Source organism: Maylandia zebra, linkage group LG18 (assembly GCF_041146795.1).
Source record: "Maylandia zebra isolate NMK-2024a linkage group LG18, Mzebra_GT3a, whole genome shotgun sequence".
NCBI classification, from domain to species: Eukaryota; Metazoa; Chordata; class Actinopteri; order Cichliformes; family Cichlidae; genus Maylandia; species Maylandia zebra.
The window spans coordinates 35,585,966-35,609,312 of NC_135184.1; the positions used below are offsets into that span (position 1 = coordinate 35,585,966).

At 44.3% G+C, this 23,347-nt stretch overlaps 16 non-coding genes across 16 annotated transcripts; all 16 read right to left on the bottom strand.

Moving 5' to 3' along the window:
* Nucleotides 1-539: 539 nt before the first annotated feature.
* trnap-agg (transfer RNA proline (anticodon AGG)) lies at nucleotides 540-611 on the bottom strand. Its single transcript has one exon. It is a non-coding gene; the product is annotated as a tRNA-Pro (tRNA).
* An 891-nt stretch (nucleotides 612-1,502) lies between these two features.
* trnap-agg (transfer RNA proline (anticodon AGG)) lies at nucleotides 1,503-1,574 on the bottom strand. Its single transcript has one exon. It is a non-coding gene; the product is annotated as a tRNA-Pro (tRNA).
* An 890-nt stretch (nucleotides 1,575-2,464) lies between these two features.
* trnap-agg (transfer RNA proline (anticodon AGG)) lies at nucleotides 2,465-2,536 on the bottom strand. Its single transcript has one exon. It is a non-coding gene; the product is annotated as a tRNA-Pro (tRNA).
* An 891-nt stretch (nucleotides 2,537-3,427) lies between these two features.
* trnap-agg (transfer RNA proline (anticodon AGG)) lies at nucleotides 3,428-3,499 on the bottom strand. The gene has a single exon. It is a non-coding gene; the product is annotated as a tRNA-Pro (tRNA).
* An 890-nt stretch (nucleotides 3,500-4,389) lies between these two features.
* On the bottom strand, nucleotides 4,390-4,461 carry trnap-agg (transfer RNA proline (anticodon AGG)). Its single transcript has one exon. It is a non-coding gene; the product is annotated as a tRNA-Pro (tRNA).
* Nucleotides 4,462-5,352: 891 nt separating this feature from the next.
* Nucleotides 5,353-5,424, bottom strand: trnap-ugg (transfer RNA proline (anticodon UGG)). Its single transcript has one exon. It is a non-coding gene; the product is annotated as a tRNA-Pro (tRNA).
* An 890-nt stretch (nucleotides 5,425-6,314) lies between these two features.
* On the bottom strand, nucleotides 6,315-6,386 carry trnap-agg (transfer RNA proline (anticodon AGG)). Its single transcript has one exon. It is a non-coding gene; the product is annotated as a tRNA-Pro (tRNA).
* An 891-nt stretch (nucleotides 6,387-7,277) lies between these two features.
* On the bottom strand, nucleotides 7,278-7,349 carry trnap-ugg (transfer RNA proline (anticodon UGG)). Its single transcript has one exon. It is a non-coding gene; the product is annotated as a tRNA-Pro (tRNA).
* Nucleotides 7,350-8,233: 884 nt separating this feature from the next.
* On the bottom strand, nucleotides 8,234-8,305 carry trnap-agg (transfer RNA proline (anticodon AGG)). The gene has a single exon. It is a non-coding gene; the product is annotated as a tRNA-Pro (tRNA).
* Nucleotides 8,306-10,131: 1,826 nt separating this feature from the next.
* trnap-agg (transfer RNA proline (anticodon AGG)) lies at nucleotides 10,132-10,203 on the bottom strand. The gene has a single exon. It is a non-coding gene; the product is annotated as a tRNA-Pro (tRNA).
* Nucleotides 10,204-11,093: 890 nt separating this feature from the next.
* Nucleotides 11,094-11,165, bottom strand: trnap-agg (transfer RNA proline (anticodon AGG)). The gene has a single exon. It is a non-coding gene; the product is annotated as a tRNA-Pro (tRNA).
* An 889-nt stretch (nucleotides 11,166-12,054) lies between these two features.
* trnap-ugg (transfer RNA proline (anticodon UGG)) lies at nucleotides 12,055-12,126 on the bottom strand. Its single transcript has one exon. It is a non-coding gene; the product is annotated as a tRNA-Pro (tRNA).
* A 1,846-nt stretch (nucleotides 12,127-13,972) lies between these two features.
* Nucleotides 13,973-14,044, bottom strand: trnap-cgg (transfer RNA proline (anticodon CGG)). The gene has a single exon. It is a non-coding gene; the product is annotated as a tRNA-Pro (tRNA).
* An 890-nt stretch (nucleotides 14,045-14,934) lies between these two features.
* Nucleotides 14,935-15,006, bottom strand: trnap-agg (transfer RNA proline (anticodon AGG)). Its single transcript has one exon. It is a non-coding gene; the product is annotated as a tRNA-Pro (tRNA).
* A 6,730-nt stretch (nucleotides 15,007-21,736) lies between these two features.
* Nucleotides 21,737-21,808, bottom strand: trnap-ugg (transfer RNA proline (anticodon UGG)). Its single transcript has one exon. It is a non-coding gene; the product is annotated as a tRNA-Pro (tRNA).
* An 889-nt stretch (nucleotides 21,809-22,697) lies between these two features.
* On the bottom strand, nucleotides 22,698-22,769 carry trnap-ugg (transfer RNA proline (anticodon UGG)). The gene has a single exon. It is a non-coding gene; the product is annotated as a tRNA-Pro (tRNA).
* Nucleotides 22,770-23,347: the final 578 nt, after the last annotated feature.

A 23,347-nucleotide genomic window follows, 5' to 3' on the forward strand; every position in this document is an offset into this window, starting at 1 on the left:
CAGGGTCGTTGACCAACTATGAAACACATCACATGAGCCAAGGGTGGAAAAAAGGCGTGGGTAATTATCAGCAGAGGTTTCAGGTGAAACCATTATGAGACCTTCACATATGTAGTTTAACGTCTTTACACCGAAATTGAATGGCCTCAATTTCGATCAGACTTTGTGATCTCTAATAGCCCTTTTCCACTTGCACCTACCTAGCTTGGCTTAACTTGACTCAGCTCAATCTTTAAAGTTTCCATTAGGTGATAGTACCTGGTTACAGGTACTTTTTTTAGTACCTGCCCAGTAAGGTTTCCAAGGCAATCTCAAAATGTGACATATACAGATTGCGTGGCAGGGACTGTGCAGTCAATGGCATCACTCAATGAGTCATGAGAGTGACTCTTTCACAAAATCAAAAACATTATTTTAGAAAGACAAATTGTTGTCACACATCACATTGAATGGTTTGGCACACAACACATTTACAATGCCCCAGAAGGAATGTGTCTTAGCAAAGAATTCCATGAAGCTAAGAGCTTGTGAGTTTAAGGGGGCTCGTCCGGGATTTGAACCCGGGACCTCTCGCACCCTAAGCAAGAATCATACGCCTAGACCAACGAGCCACAGGAGGCCTGCGTTCAAGTCTGCAACTCTGAAAGGATAGACTTATATTGGCCTTCAAATTCAAGCAGGATTGGTGTTAAGCTCTCTTCAGTATTCATTTTTGTACCTTCAGGCCTTTGCTACTGACAAGCTCCAACAGGGATGACTCCAGAGGGACTGCACACAGTGAATGAGAAAAAAGGGTTCCCAGTCATCCACGTCATGGTAGTCTGATGAGCTTTGAAAGAAAGCAGCTGGAATTCTCTAAGTGCCTTGAAGACCTTTCACCTCTCCTCTGAGAACCTTCGTTAGATCTAAAACTAAACGTTGGAGAGTCCCAGGTATTTAAAACCCAGAGCGGGTTGTCTTTACCAGGGTCGTTGACCAACTATGAAACACATCACATGAGCCAAGGGTGGAAAAAAGGCGTGGGTAATTATCAGCAGAGGTTTCAGGTGAAACCATTATGAGACCTTCACATATGTAGTTTAACGTCTTTACACCGAAATTGAATGGCCTCAATTTCGATCAGACTTTGTGATCTCTAATAGCCCTTTTCCACTTGCACCTACCTAGCTTGGCTTAACTTGACTCAGCTCGATCTTTAAAGTTTCCATTAGGTGATAGTACCTGGTTACAGGTACTTTTTTTAGTACCTGCCCAGTAAGGTTTCCAAGGCAATCTCAAAATGTGACATATACAGATTGCGTGGCAGGGACTGTGCAGTCAATGGCATCACTCAATGAGTCATGAGAGTGACTCTTTCACAAAATCAAAAACGTTATTTTAGAAAGACAAATTGTTGTCACACATCACATTGAATGGTTTGGCACACAACACATTTACAATGCCCCAGAAGGAATGTGTCTTAGCAAAGAATTCCATGAAGCTAAGAGCTTGTGAGTTTAAGGGGGCTCGTCCGGGATTTGAACCCGGGACCTCTCGCACCCTAAGCCAGAATCATACGCCTAGACCAACGAGCCACAGGAGGCCTGCGTTCAAGTCTGCAACTCTGAAAGGATAGACTTATATTGGCCTTCAAATTCAAGCAGGAATGGTGTTAAGCTCTCTTCAGTATTCATTTTTGTACCTTCAGGCCTTTGCTACTGACAAGCTCCAACAGGGATGACTCCAGAGGGACTGCACACAGTGAATGAGAAAAAAGGGTTCCCAGTCATCCACGTCATGGTAGTCTGATGAGCTTTGAAAGAAAGCAGCTGGAATTCTCTAAGTGCCTTGAAGACCTTTCACCTCTCCTCTGAGAACCTTCGTTAGATCTAAAACTAAACGTTGGAGAGTCCCAGGTATTTAAAACCCAGAGCGGGTTGTCTTTACCAGGGTCGTTGACCAACTATGAAACACATCACATGAGCCAAGGGTGGAAAAAAGGCGTGGGTAATTATCAGCAGAGGTTTCAGGTGAAACCATTATGAGACCTTCACATATGTAGTTTAACGTCTTTACACCGAAATTGAATGGCCTCAATTTCGATCAGACTTTGTGATCTCTAATAGCCCTTTTCCACTTGCACCTACCTAGCTTGGCTTAACTTGACTCAGCTCGATCTTTAAAGTTTCCATTAGGTGATAGTACCTGGTTATAGGTATTTTTTTAGTACCTGCCCAGTAAGGTTTCCAAGGCAATCTCAAAATGTGACATATACAGATTGCGTGGCAGGGACTGTGCAGTCAATGGCATCACTCAATGAGTCATGAGAGTGACTCTTTCACAAAATCAAAAACGTTATTTTAGAAAGACAAATTGGTGTCACAGATCACATTGAATGGTTTGGCACACAACACATTTACAATGCCCCAGAAGGAATGTGTCTTAGCAAAGAACTCCATGAAGCTAAGAGCTTGTGAGTTTAAGGGGGCTCGTCCGGGATTTGAACCCGGGACCTCTCGCACCCTAAGCAAGAATCATACGCCTAGACCAACGAGCCACAGGAGGCCTACGTTCAAGTCTGCAACTCTGAAAGGATAGACTTATATCGGCCTTCAAATTCAAGCAGGATTGGTGTTAAGCTCTCTTCAGTATTCATTTTTGTACCTTCAGGCCTTTGCTACTGACAAGCTCCAACAGGGATGACTCCAGAGGGACTGCACACAGTGAATGAGAAAAAAGGGTTCCCAGTCATCCACGTCATGGTAGTCTGATGAGCTTTGAAAGAAAGCAGCTGGAATTCTCTAAGTGCCTTGAAGACCTTTCACCTCTCCTCTGAGAACCTTCGTTAGATCTAAAACTAAACGTTGGAGAGTCCCAGGTATTTAAACCCCAGAGGGGGTTGTCTTTACCAGGGTCGTTGACCAACTATGAAACACATCACATGAGCCAAGGGGTGGAAAAAAGGCGTGGGTGATTATCAGCAGGGGTTTCAGGTGAAACCATTATGAGACCTTCACATATGTAGTTTAACGTCTTTACACCGAAATTGAATGGCCTCAATTTCGATCAGACTTTGTGATCTCTAATAGCCCTTTTCCACTTGCACCTACCTAGCTTGGCTTAACTTGACTCAGCTCGATCTTTAAAGTTTCCATTAGGTGATAGTACCTGGTTATAGGTATTTTTTTAGTACCTGCCCAGTAAGGTTTCCAAGGCAATCTCAAAATGTGACATATACAGATTGCGTGGCAGGGACTGTGCAGTCAATGGCATCACTCAATGAGTCATGAGAGTGACTCTTTCACAAAATCAAAAACGTTATTTTAGAAAGACAAATTGGTGTCACAGATCACATTGAATGGTTTGGCACACAACACATTTACAATGCCCCAGAAGGAATGTGTCTTAGCAAAGAATTCCATGAAGCTAAGAGCTTGTGAGTTTAAGGGGGCTCGTCCGGGATTTGAACCCGGGACCTCTCGCACCCTAAGCAAGAATCATACGCCTAGACCAACGAGCCACAGGAGGCCTACGTTCAAGTCTGCAACTCTGAAAGGATAGACTTATATCGGCCTTCAAATTCAAGCAGGATTGGTGTTAAGCTCTCTTCAGTATTCATTTTTGTACCTTCAGGCCTTTGCTACTGACAAGCTCCAACAGGGATGACTCCAGAGGGACTGCACACAGTGAATGAGAAAAAAGGGTTCCCAGTCATCCACGTCATGGTAGTCTGATGAGCTTTGAAAGAAAGCAGCTGGAATTCTCTAAGTGCCTTGAAGACCTTTCACCTCTCCTCTGAGAACCTTCGTTAGATCTAAAACTAAACGTTGGAGAGTCCCAGGTATTTAAACCCCAGAGGGGGTTGTCTTTACCAGGGTCGTTGACCAACTATGAAACACATCACATGAGCCAAGGGGTGGAAAAAAGGCGTGGGTGATTATCAGCAGAGGTTTCAGGTGAAACCATTATGAGACCTTCACATATGTAGTTTAACGTCTTTACACCGAAATTGAATGGCCTCAATTTCGATCAGACTTTGTGATCTCTAATAGCCCTTTTCCACTTGCACCTACCTAGCATGGCTTAACTTGACTCAGCCCGATCTTTAAAGTTTCCATTAGGTGATAGTACCTGGTAACAGGTATATTTTAGTACCTGCCCAGTAAGGTTTCCAAGGCAATCTCAAAATGTGACATATACAGATTGCGTGGCAGGGACTGTGCAGTCAATGGCATCACTCAATGAGTCATGAGAGTGACTCTTTCACAAAATCAAAAACATTATTTTAGAAAGACAAATTGTTGTCACACATCACATTGAATGGTTTGGCACACAACACATTTACAATGCCCCAGAAGGAATATGTCTTAGCAAAGAATTCCATGAAGCTAAGAGATTGTGAGTTTAAGGGGGCTCGTCCGGGATTTGAACCCGGGACCTCTCGCACCCTAAGCGAGAATCATACGCCTAGACCAACGAGCCACAGGAGGCCTGCGTTCAATTCTGCAACTCTGAAAGGATAGACTTATATTGGCCTTCAAATTCAAGCAGGAATGGTGTTAAGCTCTCTTCAGTATTCATTTTTGTACCTTCAGGCCTTTGCTACTGACAAGCTCCAACAGGGATGACTCCAGAGGGACTGCACACAGTGAATGAGAAAAAAGGGTTCCCAGTCATCCACGTCATGGTAGTCTGATGAGCTTTGAAAGAAAGCAGCTGGAATTCTCTAAGTGCCTTGAAGACCTTTCACCTCTCCTCTGAGAACTTTCGTTAGATCTAAAACTAAACGTTGGAGAGTCCCAGGTATTTAAAACCCAGAGCGGGTTGTCTTTACCAGGGTCGTTGACCAACTATGAAACACATCACATGAGCCAAGGGTGGAAAAAAGGCGTGGGTAATTATCAGCAGAGGTTTCAGGTGAAACCATTATGAGACCTTCACATATGTAGTTTAACGTCTTTACACCGAAATTGAATGGCCTCAATTTCGATCAGACTTTGTGATCTCTAATAGCCCTTTTCCACTTGCACCTACCTAGCTTGGCTTAACTTGACTCAGCTCGATCTTTAAAGTTTCCATTAGGTGATAGTACCTGGTTACAGGTACTTTTTTTAGTACCTGCCCAGTAAGGTTTCCAAGGCAATCTCAAAATGTGACATATACAGATTGCGTGGCAGGGACTGTGCAGTCAATGGCATCACTCAATGAGTCATGAGAGTGACTCTTTCACAAAATCAAAAACGTTATTTTAGAAAGACAAATTGTTGTCACAGATCACATTGAATGGTTTGGCACACAACACATTTACAATGCCCCAGAAGGAATGTGTCTTAGCAAAGAATTCCATGAAGCTAAGAGATTGTGAGTTTAAGGGGGCTCGTCCGGGATTTGAACCCGGGACCTCTCGCACCCTAAGCAAGAATCATACGCCTAGACCAACGAGCCACAGGAGGCCTACGTTCAAGTCTGCAACTCTGAAAGGATAGACTTATATCGGCCTTCAAATTCAAGCAGGATTGGTGTTAAGCTCTCTTCAGTATTCATTTTTGTACCTTCAGGCCTTTGCTACTGACAAGCTCCAACAGGGATGACTCCAGAGGGACTGCACACAGTGAATGAGAAAAAAGGGTTCCCAGTCATCCACGTCATGGTAGTCTGATGAGCTTTGAAAGAAAGCAGCTGGAATTCTCTAAGTGCCTTGAAGACCTTTCACCTCTCCTCTGAGAACCTTCGTTAGATCTAAAACTAAACGTTGGAGAGTCCCAGGTATTTAAACCCCAGAGGGGGTTGTCTTTACCAGGGTCGTTGACCAACTATGAAACACATCACATGAGCCAAGGGGTGGAAAAAAGGCGTGGGTGATTATCAGCAGAGGTTTCAGGTGAAACCATTATGAGACCTTCACATATGTAGTTTAACGTCTTTACACCGAAATTGAATGGCCTCAATTTCGATCAGACTTTGTGATCTCTAATAGCCCTTTTCCACTTGCACCTACCTAGCTTGGCTTAACTTGACTCAGCTCGATCTTTAAAGTTTCCATTAGGTGACAGTACCTGGTAACAGGTATATTTTAGTACCTGCCCAGTAAGGTTTCCAAGGCAATCTCAAAATGTGACATATACAGATTGCGTGGTAGGGACTGTGCAGTCAATGGCATCACTCAATGGGTCATGAGAGTGACTCCTTCACAAAATCAAAAACGTTATTTTAGAAAGACAAATTGGTGTCACACATCACATTGAGTCGTTTGGCACACAACACATTTACAATGCCCCAGAAGGAATGTGTCTTAGCAAAGAATTCCATGAAGCTAAGAGCTTGTGAGTTTAAGGGGGCTCGTCCGGGATTTGAACCCGGGACCTCTCGCACCCGAAGCGAGAATCATACGCCTAGACCAACGAGCCACAGGAGGCCTACGTTCAAGTCTGCAACTCTGAAAGGATAGACTTATATCGGCCTTCAAATTCAAGCAGGATTGGTGTTAAGCTCTCTTCAGTATTCATTTTTGTACCTTCAGGCCTTTGCTACTGACAAGCTCCAACAGGGATGACTCCAGAGGGACTGCACACAGTGAATGAGAAAAAAGGGTTCCCAGTCATCCACGTCATGGTAGTCTGATGAGCTTTGAAAGAAAGCAGCTGGAATTCTCTAAGTGCCTTGAAGACCTTTCACCTCTCCTCTGAGAACCTTCGTTAGATCTAAAACTAAACGTTGGAGAGTCCCAGGTATTTAAAACCCAGAGCGGGTTGTCTTTACCAGGGTCGTTGACCAACTATGAAACACATCACATGAGCCAAGGGTGGAAAAAAGGCGTGGGTAATTATCAGCAGAGGTTTCAGGTGAAACCATTATGAGACCTTCACATATGTAGTTTAACGTCTTTACACCGAAATTGAATGGCCTCAATTTCGATCAGACTTTGTGATCTCTAATAGCCCTTTTCCACTTGCACCTACCTAGCTTGGCTTAACTTGACTCAGCTCGATCTTTAAAGTTTCCATTAGGTGATAGTACCTGGTTACAGGTACTTTTTTTAGTACCTGCCCAGTAAGGTTTCCAAGGCAATCTCAAAATGTGACATATACAGATTGCGTGGCAGGGACTGTGCAGTCAATGGCATCACTCAATGGGTCATGAGAGTGACTCCTTCACAAAATCAAAAACGTTATTTTAGAAAGACAAATTGGTGTCACACATAACATTGAAAGGTTTGGCACACAACACATTTACAATGCCCCAGAAGGAATGTGTCTTACCAAAGAATTCCATGAAGCTAACAGCTTGTTATTTTAAGGGGGCTCGTCCGGGATTTGAACCCGGGACCTCTCGCACCCAAAGCGAGAATCATACGCCTAGACCAACGAGCCACAGGAAGCCTGCGTTTAAGTCTGCAACTCTGAAAGGATAGACTTAAATCGGCCTTCAAATTCAAGCAGGAATGTTTTTAAGCTCTCTTCAGTATTCATTTTTGTACCTTCAGGACTTTGCTACTGACAAGCTCCAACAGGGATGACTCCAGAGGGACTGCACACAGTGAATGAGAAAAAAGGGTTCCCAGTCATCCACGTCATGGTAGTCTGATGAGCTTTGAAAGAAAGCAGCTGGAATTCTCTAAGTGCCTTGAAGACCTTTCACCTCTCCTCTGAGAACCTTCGTTAGATCTAAAACTAAACGTTGGAGAGTCCCAGGTATTTAAACCCCAGAGGGGGTTGTCTTTACCAGGGTCGTTAACCAACTATGAAACACATCACATGAGCCAAGGGGTGGAAAAAAGGTGTGGGTAATTATCAGCAAAGGTCAAACCATTATGAGACCTTCACATATGTAGTTTAACGTCTTTACACCGAAATTGAATGGCCTCAATTTCGATCAGACTTTGTGATCTCTAATAGCCCTTTTCCACTTGCACCTACCTAGCTTGGCTTAACTTGACTCAGCTCGATCTTTAGAGTTTCCATTAGGTGATAGTACCTGGTTACAGGTATTTTTTTAGTACCTGCCCAGTAAGGTTTCCAAGGCAATCTCAAAATGTGACATATACAGATTGCGTGGCAGGGACTGTGCAATCAATGGCATCACTCAATGAGTCATGAGAGTGACTCTTTCACAAAATCAAAAACGTTATTTTAGAAAGACAAATTGGTGTCACAGATCACATTGAATGGTTTGGCACACAACACATTTACAATGCCCCAGAAGGAATGTGTCTTAGCAAAGAATTCCATGAAGCTAAGAGCTTGTGAGTTTAAGGGGGCTCGTCCGGGATTTGAACCCGGGACCTCTCGCACCCTAAGCAAGAATCATACGCCTAGACCAACGAGCCACAGGAGGCCTACGTTCAAGTCTGCAACTCTGAAAGGATAGACTTATATCGGCCTTCAAATTCAAGCAGGATTGGTGTTAAGCTCTCTTCAGTATTCATTTTTGTACCTTCAGGCCTTTGCTACTGACAAGCTCCAACAGGGATGACTCCAGAGGGACTGCACACAGTGAATGAGAAAAAAGGGTTCCCAGTCATCCACGTCATGGTAGTCTGATGAGCTTTGAAAGAAAGCAGCTGGAATTCTCTAAGTGCCTTGAAGACCTTTCACCTCTCCTCTGAGAACCTTCGTTAGATCTAAAACTAAACGTTGGAGAGTCCCAGGTATTTAAACCCCAGAGGGGGTTGTCTTTACCAGGGTCGTTGACCAACTATGAAACACATCACATGAGCCAAGGGGTGGAAAAAAGGCGTGGGTGATTATCAGCAGAGGTTTCAGGTGAAACCATTATGAGACCTTCACATATGTAGTTTAACGTCTTTACACCGAAATTGAATGGCCTCAATTTCGATCAGACTTTGTGATCTCTAATAGCCCTTTTCCACTTGCACCTACCTAGCTTGGCTTAACTTGACTCAGCCCGATCTTTAAAGTTTCCATTAGGTGATAGTACCTGGTAACAGGTATATTTTAGTACCTGCCCAATAAGGTTTCCAAGGCAATCTCAAAATGTGACATATACAGATTGCGTGGCAGGGACTGTGCAGTCAATGGCATCACTCAATGAGTCATGAGAGTGACTCTTTCACAAAATCAAAAACGTCATTTTAGAAAGACAAATTGTTGTCACACATCACATTGAATGGTTTGGCACACAACACATTTACAATGCCCCAGAAGGAATGTGTCTTAGCAAAGAATTCCATGAAGCTAAGAGCTTGTGAGTTTAAGGGGGCTCGCACCCTAAGCAAGAATCATACGCCTAGACCAACGAGCCACAGGAGGCCTGCGTTCAAGTCTGCAACTCTGAAAGGATAGACTTATATTGGCCTTCAAATTCAAGCAGGAATGGTGTTAAGCTCTCTTCAGTATTCATTTTTGTACCTTCAGGCCTTTGCTACTGACAAGCTCCAACAGGGATGACTCCAGAGGGACTGCACACAGTGAATGAGAAAAAAGGGTTCCCAGTCATCCACGTCATGGTAGTCTGATGAGCTTTGAAAGAAAGCAGCTGGAATTCTCTAAGTGCCTTGAAGACCTTTCGCCTCTCCTCTGAGAACCTTCGTTAGATCTAAAACTAAACGTTGGAGAGTCCCAGGTATTTAAACCCCAGAGGGGGTTGTCTTTACCAGGGTCGTTGACCAACTATGAAACACATCACATGAGCCAAGGGTGGAAAAAAGGCGTGGGTAATTATCAGCAGAGGTTTCAGGTGAAACCATTATGAGACCTTCACATATGTAGTTTAACGTCTTTACACCGAAATTGAATGGCCTCAATTTCGATCAGACTTTGTGATCTCTAATAGCCCTTTTCCACTTGCACCTACCTAGCTTGGCTTAACTTGACTCAGCTCGATCTTTAAAGTTTCCATTAGGTGATAGTACCTGGTTACAGGTACTTTTTTTAGTACCTGCCCAGTAAGGTTTCCAAGGCAATCTCAAAATGTGACATATACAGATTGCGTGGCAGGGACTGTGCAGTCAATGGCATCACTCAATGAGTCATGAGAGTGACTCTTTCACAAAATCAAAAACGTTATTTTAGAAAGACAAATTGTTGTCACACATCACATTGAATGGTTTGGCACACAACACATTTACAATGCCCCAGAAGGAATGTGTCTTAGCAAAGAATTCCATGAAGCTAAGAGCTTGTGAGTTTAAGGGGGCTCGTCCGGGATTTGAACCCGGGACCTCTCGCACCCTAAGCAAGAATCATACGCCTAGACCAACGAGCCACAGGAGGCCTGCGTTCAAGTCTGCAACTCTGAAAGGATAGACTTATATTGGCCTTCAAATTCAAGCAGGAATGGTGTTAAGCTCTCTTCAGTATTCATTTTTGTACCTTCAGGCCTTTGCTACTGACAAGCTCCAACAGGGATGACTCCAGAGGGACTGCACACAGTGAATGAGAAAAAAGGGTTCCCAGTCATCCACGTCATGGTAGTCTGATGAGCTTTGAAAGAAAGCAGCTGGAATTCTCTAAGTGCCTTGAAGACCTTTCACCTCTCCTCTGAGAACCTTCGTTAGATCTAAAACTAAACGTTGGAGAGTCCCAGGTATTTAAACCCCAGAGGGGGTTGTCTTTACCAGGGTCGTTGACCAACTATGAAACACATCACATGAGCCAAGGGGTGGAAAAAAGGCGTGGGTGATTATCAGCAGAGGTTTCAGGTGAAACCATTATGAGACCTTCACATATGTAGTTTAACGTCTTTACACCGAAATTGAATGGCCTCAATTTCGATCAGACTTTGTGATCTCTAATAGCCCTTTTCCACTTGCACCTACCTAGCTTGGCTTAACTTGACTCAGCTCGATCTTTAAAGTTTCCATTAGGTGACAGTACCTGGTAACAGGTATATTTTAGTACCTGCCCAGTAAGGTTTCCAAGGCAATCTCAAAATGTGACATATACAGATTGCGTGGCAGGGACTGTGCAGTCAATGGCATCACTCAATGGGTCATGAGAGTGACTCCTTCACAAAATCAAAAACGTTATTTTAGAAAGACAAATTGGTGTCACACATCACATTGAGTCGTTTGGCACACAACACATTTACAATGCCCCAGAAGGAATGTGTCTTAGCAAAGAATTCCATGAAGCTAAGAGCTTGTGAGTTTAAGGGGGCTCGTCCGGGATTTGAACCCGGGACCTCTCGCACCCTAAGCGAGAATCATACGCCTAGACCAACGAGCCACAGGAGGCCTACGTTCAAGTCTGCAACTCTGAAAGGATAGACTTATATCGGCCTTCAAATTCAAGCAGGATTGGTGTTAAGCTCTCTTCAGTATTCATTTTTGTACCTTCAGGCCTTTGCTACTGACAAGCTCCAACAGGGATGACTCCAGAGGGACTGCACACAGTGAATGAGAAAAAAGGGTTCCCAGTCATCCACGTCATGGTAGTCTGATGAGCTTTGAAAGAAAGCAGCTGGAATTCTCTAAGTGCCTTGAAGACCTTTCACCTCTCCTCTGAGAACCTTCGTTAGATCTAAAACTAAACGTTGGAGAGTCCCAGGTATTTAAACCCCAGAGGGGGTTATCTTTACCAGGGTCGTTGACCAACTATGAAACACATCACATGACCCAAGGGTGGAAAAAAGGCGTGGGTAATTATCAGCAGAGGTTTCAGGTGAAACCATTATGAGACCTTCACATATGTAGTTTAACGTCTTTACACCGAAATTGAATGGCCTCAATTTCGATCAGACTTTGTGATCTCTAATAGCCCTTTTCCACTTGCACCTACCTAGCTTGGCTTAACTTGACTCAGCCCGATCTTTAAAGTTTCCATTAGGTGATAGTACCTGGTAACAGGTATATTTTAGTACCTGCCCAGTAAGGTTTCCAAGGCAATCTCAAAATGTGACATATACAGATTGCGTGGCAGGGACTGTGCAGTCAATGGCATCACTCAATGGGTCATGAGAGTGACTCCTTCACAAAATCAAAAACGTTATTTTAGAAAGACAAATTGGTGTCACACATAACATTGAAAGGTTTGGCACACAACACATTTACAATGCCCCAGAAGGAATGTGTCTTACCAAAGAATTCCATGAAGCTAACAGCTTGTTATTTTAAGGGGGCTCGTCCGGGATTTGAACCCGGGACCTCTCGCACCCAAAGCGAGAATCATACGCCTAGACCAACGAGCCACAGGAAGCCTGCGTTTAAGTCTGCAACTCTGAAAGGATAGACTTAAATCGGCCTTCAAATTCAAGCAGGAATGTTTTTAAGCTCTCTTCAGTATTCATTTTTGTACCTTCAGGACTTTGCTACTGACAAGCTCCAACAGGGATGACTCCAGAGGGACTGCACACAGTGAATGAGAAAAAAGGGTTCCCAGTCATCCACGTCATGGTAGTCTGATGAGCTTTGAAAGAAAGCAGCTGGAATTCTCTAAGTGCCTTGAAGACCTTTCACCTCTCCTCTGAGAACCTTCGTTAGATCTAAAACTAAACGTTGGAGAGTCCCAGGTATTTAAACCCCAGAGGGGGTTGTCTTTACCAGGGTCGTTAACCAACTATGAAACACATCACATGAGCCAAGGGGTGGAAAAAAGGTGTGGGTAATTATCAGCAAAGGTCAAACCATTATGAGACCTTCACATATGTAGTTTAACGTCTTTACACCGAAATTGAATGGCCTCAATTTCGATCAGACTTTGTGATCTCTAATAGCCCTTTTCCACTTGCACCTACCTAGCTTGGCTTAACTTGACTCAGCTCGATCTTTAGAGTTTCCATTAGGTGATAGTACCTGGTTACAGGTATTTTTTTAGTACCTGCCCAGTAAGGTTTCCAAGGCAATCTCAAAATGTGACATATACAGATTGCGTGGCAGGGACTGTGCAGTCAATGGCATCACTCAATGAGTCATGAGAGTGACTCTTTCACAAAATCAAAAGCGTTATTTTAGAAAGACAAATTGGTGTCACACATCACATTGAATGGTTTGGCAGACAACACATTTACAATGCCCCAGAAGGAATGTGTCTTACCAAAGAATTCCATGAAGCTAAGAGCTTGTGAGTTTAAGGGGGCTCGTCCGGGATTTGAACCCGGGACCTCTCGCACCCTAAGCAAGAATCATACGCCTAGACCAACAAGCCACAGGAGGCCTGCGTTCAAGTCTGCAACTCTGAAAGGATAGACTTATATCGGCCTTCAAATTCAAGCAGGAATGGTGTTAAGCTCTCTTCAGTATTCATTTTTGTACCTTCAGGCCTTTGCTACTGACAAGCTCCAACAGGGATGACTCCAGAGGGACTGCACACAGTGAATGAGAAAAAAGGGTTCCCAGTCATCCACGTCATGGTAGTCTGATGAGCTTTGAAAGAAAGCAGCTGGAATTCTCTAAGTGCCTTGAAGACCTTTCACCTCTCCTCTGAGAACCTTCGTTAGATCTAAAACTAAACGTTGGAGAGTCCCAGGTATTTAAAACCCAGAGTGGGTTGTCTTTATCAGGGTCGTTGAACAACTATGAAACACATCACATGAGCCAAGGGGTGGAAAAAAGGCGTGGGTAATTATCAGCAGAGGTTTCAGGTGAAACCATTATGAGACCTTCACATATGGAGTTTAACGTCTTTACACCGAAATTGAATGGCCTCAATTTCGATCAGACTTTGTGATCTCTAATAGCCCTTTTCCACTTGCACCTACCTAGCTTGGCTTAACTTGACTCAGCTCGATCTTTAGAGTTTCCATTAGGTGATAGTACCTGGTAACAGGTATATTTTAGTACCTGCCCAGTAAGGTTTCCAAGGCAATCTCAAAATGTGACATATACAGATTGCGTGGCAGGGACTGTGCAGTCAATGGCATCACTCAATGAGTCATGAGAGTGACTCCTTCACAAAATCAAAAAAGTTATTTTAGAAAGACAAATTGGTGTCACACATCACATTGAGTCGTTTGGCACACAACACATTTACAATGCCCCAGAAGGAATGTGTCTTAGCAAAGAATTCCATGAAGCTAAGAGCTTGTGATTTTAAGGGGGCTCGTCCGGGATTTGAACCCGGGACCTCTCGCACCCGAAGCGAGAATCATACGCCTAGACCAACGAGCCACAGGAGGCCTGCGTTTAAATCAGCAACTCTGAAAGGATAGACTTATATCGGCCTTCAAATTCAAGCAGGAATGGTGTTAAGCTCTCTTCAGTATTCATTTTTGTACCTTCAGGCCTTTGCTACTGACAAGCTCCAACAGGGATGACTCCAGAGGGACTGCACACAGTGAATGAGAAAAAAGGGTTCCCAGTCATCCACGTCATGGTAGTCTGATGAGCTTTGAAAGAAAGCAGCTGGAATTCTCTAAGTGCCTTGAAGACCTTTCACCTCTCCTCTGAGAACCTTCGTTAGATCTAAAACTAAACGTTGGAGAGTCCCAGGTATTTAAAACCCAGAGCGGGTTGTCTTTACCAGGGTCGTTGACCAACTATGAAACACATCACATGAGCCAAGGGGTGGAAAAAAGGCGTGGGTAATTATCAGCAGAGGTTTCAGGTGAAACCATTATGAGACCTTCACATATGTAGTTTAACGTCTTTACACCGAAATTGAATGGCCTCAATTTCGATCAGACTTTGTGATCTCTAATAGCCCTTTTCCACTTGCACCTACCTAGCTTGGCTTAACTTGACTCAGCCCGATCTTTAAAGTTTCCATTAGGTGATAGTACCTGGTAACAGGTATATTTTAGTACCTGCCCAGTAAGGTTTCCAAGGCAATCTCAAAATGTGACATATACAGATTGCGTGGCAGGGACTGTGCAGTCAATGGCATCACTCAATGAGTCATGAGAGTGACTCTTTCACAAAATCAAAAACGTTATTTTAGAAAGACAAATTGTTGTCACACATCACATTGAATGGTTTGGCACACAACACATTTACAATGCCCCAGAAGGAATGTGTCTTAGCAAAGAATTCCATGAAGCTAAGAGCTTGTGAGTTTAAGGGGGCTCGTCCGGGATTTGAACCCGGGACCTCTCGCACCCTAAGCAAGAATCATACGCCTAGACCAACGAGCCACAGGAGGCCTGCGTTCAAGTCTGCAACTCTGAAAGGATAGACTTATATTGGCCTTCAAATTCAAGCAGGAATGGTGTTAAGCTCTCTTCAGTATTCATTTTTGTACCTTCAGGCCTTTGCTACTGACAAGCTCCAACAGGGATGACTCCAGAGGGACTGCACACAGTGAATGAGAAAAAAGGGTTACCAGTCATCCACGTCATGGTAGTCTGATGAGCTTTGAAAGAAAGCAGCTGGAATTCTCTAAGTGCCTTGAAGACCTTTCACCTCTCCTCTGAGAACCTTCGTTAGATCTAAAACTAAACGTTGGAGAGTCCCAGGTATTTAAACCCCAGAGCGGGTTGTCTTTACCAGGGTCGTTGACCAACTATGAAACACATCACATGACCCAAGGGTGGAAAAAAGGCGTGGGTAATTATCAGCAGAGGTTTCAGGTGAAACCATTATGAGACCTTCACATATGTAGTTTAACGTCTTTACACCGAAATTGAATGGCCTCAATTTCGATCAGACTTTGTGATCTCTAATAGCCCTTTTCCACTTGCACCTACCTAGCTTGGCTTAACTTGACTCAACTCGATCTTTAAAGTTTCCATTAGGTGATAGTACCTGGTTACAGGTACTTTTTTTAGTACCTGCCCAGTAAGGTTTCCAAGGCAATCTCAAAATGTGACATATACAGATTGCGTGGCAGGGACTGTGCAGTCAATGGCATCACTCAATGAGTCATGAGAGTGACTCCTTCACAAAATCAACAACGTTATTTTAGAAAGACAAATTGGTGTCACAGATCACATTGAAAGGTTTGGCACACAACACATTTACAATGCCCCAGAAGGAATGTGTCTTACCAAAGAATTCCATGAAGCTTGGAGCTTGTGATTTTAAGGGGACTCGTCCGGGATTTGAACTCAGGACCTCTCGCACCCTAAGCCAGAATCATACGCCTAGACCAACAAGCCACAGGTAGCATGTGCTTAACTCTTCAACTCTGAAAGGATAGACTTAAATCGGCCTTCAAATTCAAGCAGGAATGATTTTAAGCTCTCTTCAGTATTCATTTTTGTACTTTCAGGACTTTGCTACTGACAAGCTCCAACAGGGATGACTCCAGAGGGACTGCACACAGTAAATGAGAAAAAAGGGTTCCCAGTCATCCACGTCATGGTAGTCTGATGAGCTTTGAAAGAAAGCAGCTGGAATTCTCTAAGTGCATTGAAGACCTTTCACCTCTCCTCTGAGAACCTTCGTTAGATCTAAAACTAAACGTTGGAGAGTCCCAGGTATTTAAAACCCAGAGCGGGTTGTCTTTACCAGGGTCGTTGACCAACTATGAAACACATCACATGAGCCAAGGGTGGAAAAAAGGCGTGGGTAATTATCAGCAGAGGTTTCAGGTGAAACCATTATGAGACCTTCACATATGTAGTTTAACGTCTTTACACCGAAATTGAATGGCCTCAATTTCGATCAGACTTTGTGATCTCTAATAGCCCTTTTCCACTTGCACCTACCTAGCTTGGCTTAACTTGACTCAGCTCGATCTTTAGAGTTTCCATTAGGTGATAGTACCTGGTAACAGGTATATTTTAGTACCTGCCCAGTAAGGTTTCCAAGGCAATCTCAAAATGTGACATATACAGATTGCGTGGCAGGGACTGTGCAGTCAATGGCATCACTCAATGAGTCATGAGAGTGACTCTTTCACAAAATCAAAAACGTTATTTTAGAAAGACAAATTGGTGTCACACATCACTTGTATGGTTTCTCTCCTGTGTGGACTCGTTTGTGTCTTTTAAGCTGACCTGCAGTGGTGAAGGATGACCCACACTGATCATTGGGAAGCCATTTCACATGTCACATGAAGTGACATGAAGAGGAGGTAGACTTCCACCGTAACCTCCGTGCGGATCTGTGATATTTTGCTCGGCTAAAAGTTATCAAGGCTGACGAAAGCTTGGTTTTGCATTTGCTGGATATTGATCTGAAAACTCTTTTCTTGCTGCGTCACGACTGACTTTTTAGCTAACGTAAGCTAAAGTGGCAGTGTCTGTTTTTGTTTTTGATGCTGTCGCCGGTACGAGATTCCGGAATGGCACCACTTACCTCAACATCCAGCTGTGAAAGCTGCATCAACCTGAGTCAACAAGTGATCAAGCTGGAGCAAAGGATATCCACGCTATACCAAATTCAGGGGGCTGAATGCGAACTTGACACGATCCTCCTTGGCAAAGCTCAAACCACCGCTACTAGCGCTGAGCTAGCCGACACAGTGCACCATCCAGCTGCTGTGTCCCAAGATCCCCCCAACAGTCAACACAGGCTCTCAACTTGCGTCGCTGGTGCTTCTGCCAAGGACGAGAACTCCTGGTTTCAGCTAGGGGCCAGACCCAAGGCTCTGGTCAGCTCCACTCCACTCCAACCAGCGCCATGGACCATGGTTGAGACGCGTGGTGGCTGCAGAGGGGGCAGGAGGATCCGTCTCTCGCACCCTCACCCCTCCGGTGCGGTAGTATTGGAGAATAAATTCAATGTCCTGGATCCTGTGGACTTTCCTCCTCTGACCGCTAGCCCTCGCCATCCCGCTGTGTCACTGAGGTCTGCGCCATCTCCACCACTACGCCCCCGGAGCCGCGGCGGGCAACCCGACGCTGTGGTGCAAACTCACCGCGGAGAGCTGTGCTTTACCCCGGCTCCTCGGAGAAGAGGACCCACGGCGCGGCTACCTGGGAGTCACTCACGCAGTCCGGCTGGCGCATCTCCATCTGAACACCCCCGGTGTCGCGGCGCGGGCGTCTCAGATGGCCAACAGCCCTCGGTGGCACCTCCTCTCTCCACGCTGGTCCTCGGGGATTCCATCGTCAGGAACGTGCGGATGAGGGGGGCGCTCACGCTGTCGTTCCCGGGAGCCACTGTTGTTGACATAGTGGACAGAATTCCCAACATTCTGGCATCCCACCCACAGGTTAACCGGCTCATCATCCACATCGGCACCAATGATATCCCCAAACAGCAATCTGAGCTGCTGAAGTTGGACTTCCTCGAACTCTTCAGCCTTCTTGGTCAGTTGCAGGTGAGTGCTTTTATCTCTGGGCCCACCCCCACCTGTGGCAGAGGGATAGGCCGTTTCAGCCGGCTGCTCAGCCTTAACACCTGGCTTTCCTCTGCCTGTGTCTCCCACGGCGTGGGTTTTATTAACAACTTTGATGCCTTCTGGGAGAGGAGGCATCTTTTTGGGGCAGACGGGCTCCACCTCAACGCCTGGGGACGCCGTTTGCTGTCCGCCAATTTGGCATTTGGCGTACAGCACTCCCGCACATCGCCACTGTCTGCCACTGACTGATGTTCCCCTGGTCCCAGCTCCTATATTTGTTCCACTTTTAACAGTAATACACAAAACTCTGGACTAGGACCTTTCTCTCCCACAGTCAACACAATACCCGTCATAATCACAAACAGAGAGCAACAGAATTATCATAAATCCAGCAACTCCAAAAACATTAATAACCTCCGGCCTCTTCAAAAATATCAACATCCATTCAACTCTATTGTCAATAATCCACCAGTCTCAATCAGTATGGCACTTTTAAATGTACGCTCTCTGTCGAACAAGTCTTTTATTATTAATGATTTAATTTTAGATAATAAACTTGACTGTTTATTTTTAACTGAAACATGGCTGGGCTCGGATGCACCAGTTGTTCTCACTGAGGCCTCCCCACCAAATTTTAATTTCTCTTTTTCTATTAGAAGTGGTGAGAGAGGTGGTGGGACTGCATCTTTAGCCAACAACACACTCACCACCAAACAAATTTTATTTGATCATTTTACCACTTTTGAATTCCATGCTATTGTTTTCAGCAGCCCTCCAGTTTTATCTGTCACAGTTTACAGACCACCTAAAGACAGCGCTGCTTTTATCAAGGTATTCTCAGAATTTTTAACAAACATACATTCAAAATATAATATGATCATTTTAACCGGTGATTTTAACCTGCACATAGATAATCCTTCTGACCCTGCAACAAAAGAATTCTTAAACATTCTTCACTGTTTGGATTTTACCCAGCACGTCACGCAGCCGACTCACAACAGAGGACACACGCTGGTGGACAGCCCATGGGTGATGACCAGGTCCAGAGTGTGTCCTCTCAAAAGAAATTGCAGGGCAGCAGAAAGGAGATGGAGGAAAAATAAAAATAATATCAACCATCAAATATTTTCCGAGCAACTTAAAATGTACAATAATACATTAAGGAAGTCAAGAAATTCATACTTCGCCAAAATAATCAGTATTAACAAAAATAATCCCAAGGTCCTCTTTTCCACCATAGATCATTTATTTAACCCTGATTTTAAAAGCTCCCAAAGAACCCCCACAGACTCGCTCTGTGAGCAGTTTGCAGACCACTTCAGGGGAAAGATCAGCGCCATCAGATCTGATATTTTATCTAATCGCGATATGATTGTAAACACATCTGAGGGCTCGATTGTACCTGAGGAGACACTGGACAGCTTTGTCCTGGTTAATGCTGAGAACTTTCAGAAGGTTTTCTCCACAGTGAGACCCACCACATGTCTTTTAGATCCAATTCCTTCTTCACTCTTTAAAACACTTTATGGATTTTTTGAGGCTGAGCTTTTATACATGATGAATTGCTCTCTTCAGTTGGGTGTCTTCCCTGCTGCCTTTAAAATGGCGGTGGTGAGGCCCCTTCTGAAGAAGAGCAATTTGGATTGTAATGATTTTAATAACTACAGACCTGTATCCAACTTACCATTTTTAAGTAAAGTCTTAGAAAAACTTGTTTTTACTCAGATTACTGATTTTCTCAATGATAGACAGATCCTGGAGATACTCCAGTCTGGATTTAGGGTGAACCACAGCACAGAGACGGCTCTCCTAAAGGTTTTAAATGATCTTAGATGTAACTGGGACGCCCAAAAGCTCTCAGTCCTGGTGCTACTGGATCTAAGCGCAGCCTTTGATACAGTAGACCACGCTATTCTTTTAAACAGACTGAAACACATGGTGGGCCTCTCTGGTGCTGTACACAACTGGTTCACTTCCTATCTCTCTGACAGATCTTTTATGGTGAGTATGGATACATGCTCCTCTAAGATCCATAAAATGACATGTGGTGTGCCTCAAGGGTCGGTTCTAGGCCCTGTACTTTTTAATTTGTATATGCTCCCTCTCGGCAGTGTCATCAGGAGGCATGGAGTGAACGTCCACAGTTACGCTGATGACACGCAGCTGTACATCTCCGTGTCTCCTGATGACACCAGACCAATGGATGCCCTTTTTAACTGTGTCTTGGATATAAGATCTTGGATGGCAGAAAACTTTTTACAGCTTAACCAGGACAAAACTGAAGTTTTAATTGTTGGTCCTGAGGCTCAGAGAGAGAAACTCTTGTCTAAATTACAGGCATTTTCACTATGTCCTTCGCTACAAGTGAAAAACCTGGGTGTTATTTTTGACTCTGAGCTTGGTTTTATCCCACATGTTAAACATGTAACCAAAATTGGATTTTATCATCTAAAAAATATAGCCAGAGTCCGCCCTATTCTCTCTCGGGCCAACACGGAGATGCTGATGCATGCTTTTATTACCAGTCGCATTGATTACTGTAATGCCCTGCTCTCTGGTCTTCCTAAGAAGAATATTTCACCTTTACAACTCTTGCAAAACTCGGCAGCTCGTGTGCTGACGAAGACCAGAGGGCGGGCCCACATTACACCGGTTTTAGAATCGCTGCACTGGCTCCCCGTGTGTTTCAGGATCGATTTTAAAGTTCTTTTACTGGTTTTTAAATGTCTTAATGGTCTTGGGCCTTCTTATCTCTCAGATCTGCTTTTACCATACGAACCCTCGCGGACCCTGAGGTCCTCTGGTACTGGCCTTTTGATTGTCCCTAAAGTCAGGACACATACTCACGGAGAGGCAGCTTTTCAGTGGTATGGTCCTCGTCTGTGGAACAGCCTGCCGGAGGAGCTCAGGGCCGCAGAGAATGTACATGTTTTTAAGAACAGGCTCAAGACCTACCTTTTTAATTTAGCTTTTACTTAGCGTTTATTTATTTTATGCTTATTTATTCTATCCTGTTATTCTATTATTAATTTAGGATTTACCTAATATTTTTTGATTTTATTCTTATTCATTTTTTAATCTTCTTACTCTATTTATATTTATATTGTATCCTGTTCTTATTTATTTTATCATTTTACCCTGTATACATCGTATTGCATCATATCTCCAGTGTTTCCTCGGAGGGCGCTCTCTGCACCGGGGCTGTTATTGACCGTGGCTGCTGGGTCTCTGGGGTCCTCTCAGCCTGGTTGGGGGGCTCCTTTGCCTCCCTCCCGCTGTGTGCCCAGCCCGGAGGCTGCGGTCTGTGACCGGCTCCCGGTGCAGACGGCTCTCTGTTATAATGTTTCCTCACTTGGCTCATGCGAGCCCAGCCCAATTTTTACTCTTTAAGTGTGCGCGTGTGTGTATGTGTGTGGGGGGATATATGTGTATTGAGAGTGTGGGGAGTGAGTTGGAGGGTGGGGTGGGCTGCTTTTAACTATGTAAAGCACTTTGTGCTACATTTTTTCTGTATGAAAAGTGCTTTATAAATAAAGATTGATTGAAAGGTTTGGCACCCAACACATTTACAATGCCCCAGAAGGAATGTGTCTTACCAAAGAATTCCATGAAGCTTAGAGCTTGTGATTTTAAGGGGGCTCATCCGGGATTTGAACCCGGGACCTCTCGCACCCAAAGCGAGAATCATACGCCTAGACCAACGAGCCACAGGAAGCCTGCGTTTAAGTCTGCAACTCTGAAAGGATAGACTTAAATCGGCCTTCAAATTCAAGCAGGAATGTTTTTAAGCTCTCTTCAGTATTCATTTTTGTACCTTCAGGCCTTTGCTACTGACAAGCTCCAACAGGGATGACTCCAGAGGGACTGCACACAGTGAATGAGAAAAAAGGGTTCCCAGTCATCCACGTCATGGTAGTCTGATGAGCTTTGAAAGAAAGCAGCTGGAATTCTCTAAGTGCCTTGAAGACCTTTCACCTCTCCTCTGAGAACCTTCGTTAGATCTAAAACTAAACGTTGGAGAGTCCCAGGTATTTAAACCCCAGAGGGGGTTGTCTTTACCAGGGTCGTTGACCAACTATGAAACACATCACATGACCCAAGGGTGGAAAAAAGGCGTGGGTAATTATCAGCAGAGGTTTCAGGTGAAACCATTATGAGACCTTCACATTTGTAGTTTAACGTCTTTACACCGAAATTGAATGGCCTCAATTTCGATCAGACTTTGTGATCTCTAATAGCCCTTTTCCACTTGCACCTACCTAGCTTGGCTTAACTTGACTCAGCCCGATCTTTAAAGTTTCCATTAGGTGATAGTACCTGGTAACAGGTATATTTTAGTACCTGCCCAGTAAGGTTTCCAAGGCAATCTCAAAATGTGACATATACAGATTGCGTGGCAGGGACTGTGCAGTCAATGGCATCACTCAATGGGTCATGAGAGTGACTCCTTCACAAAATCAAAAACGTTATTTTAGAAAGACAAATTGGTGTCACACATAACATTGAAAGGTTTGGCACACAACACATTTACAATGCCCCAGAAGGAATGTGTCTTACCAAAGAATTCCATGAAGCTAAGAGCTTGTGATTTTAAGGGGGCTCGTCCGGGATTTGAACCCGGGACCTCTCGCACCCAAAGCGAGAATCATACGCCTAGACCAACGAGCCACAGGAAGCCTGCGTTTAAGTCTGCAACTCTGAAAGGATAGACTTAAATCGGCCTTCAAATTCAAGCAGGAATGTTTTTAAGCTCTCTTCAGTATTCATTTTTGTACCTTCAGGACTTTGCTACTGACAAGCTCCAACAGGGATGACTCCAGAGGGACTGCACACAGTGAATGAGAAAAAAGGGTTCCCAGTCATCCACGTCATGGTAGTCTGATGAGCTTTGAAAGAAAGCAGCTGGAATTCTCTAAGTGCCTTGAAGACCTTTCACCTCTCCTCTGAGAACCTTCGTTAGATCTAAAACTAAACGTTGGAGAGTCCCAGGTATTTAAACCCCAGAGGGGGTTGTCTTTACCAGGGTCGTTAACCAACTATGAAACACATCACATGAGCCAAGGGGTGGAAAAAAGGTGTGGGTAATTATCAGCAGAGGTCAAACCATTATGAGACCTTCACATATGTAGTTTAACGTCTTTACACCGAAATTGAATGGCCTCAATTTCGATCAGACTTTGTGATCTCTAATAGCCCTTTTCCACTTGCACCTACCTAGCTTGGCTTAACTTGACTCAGCTCGATCT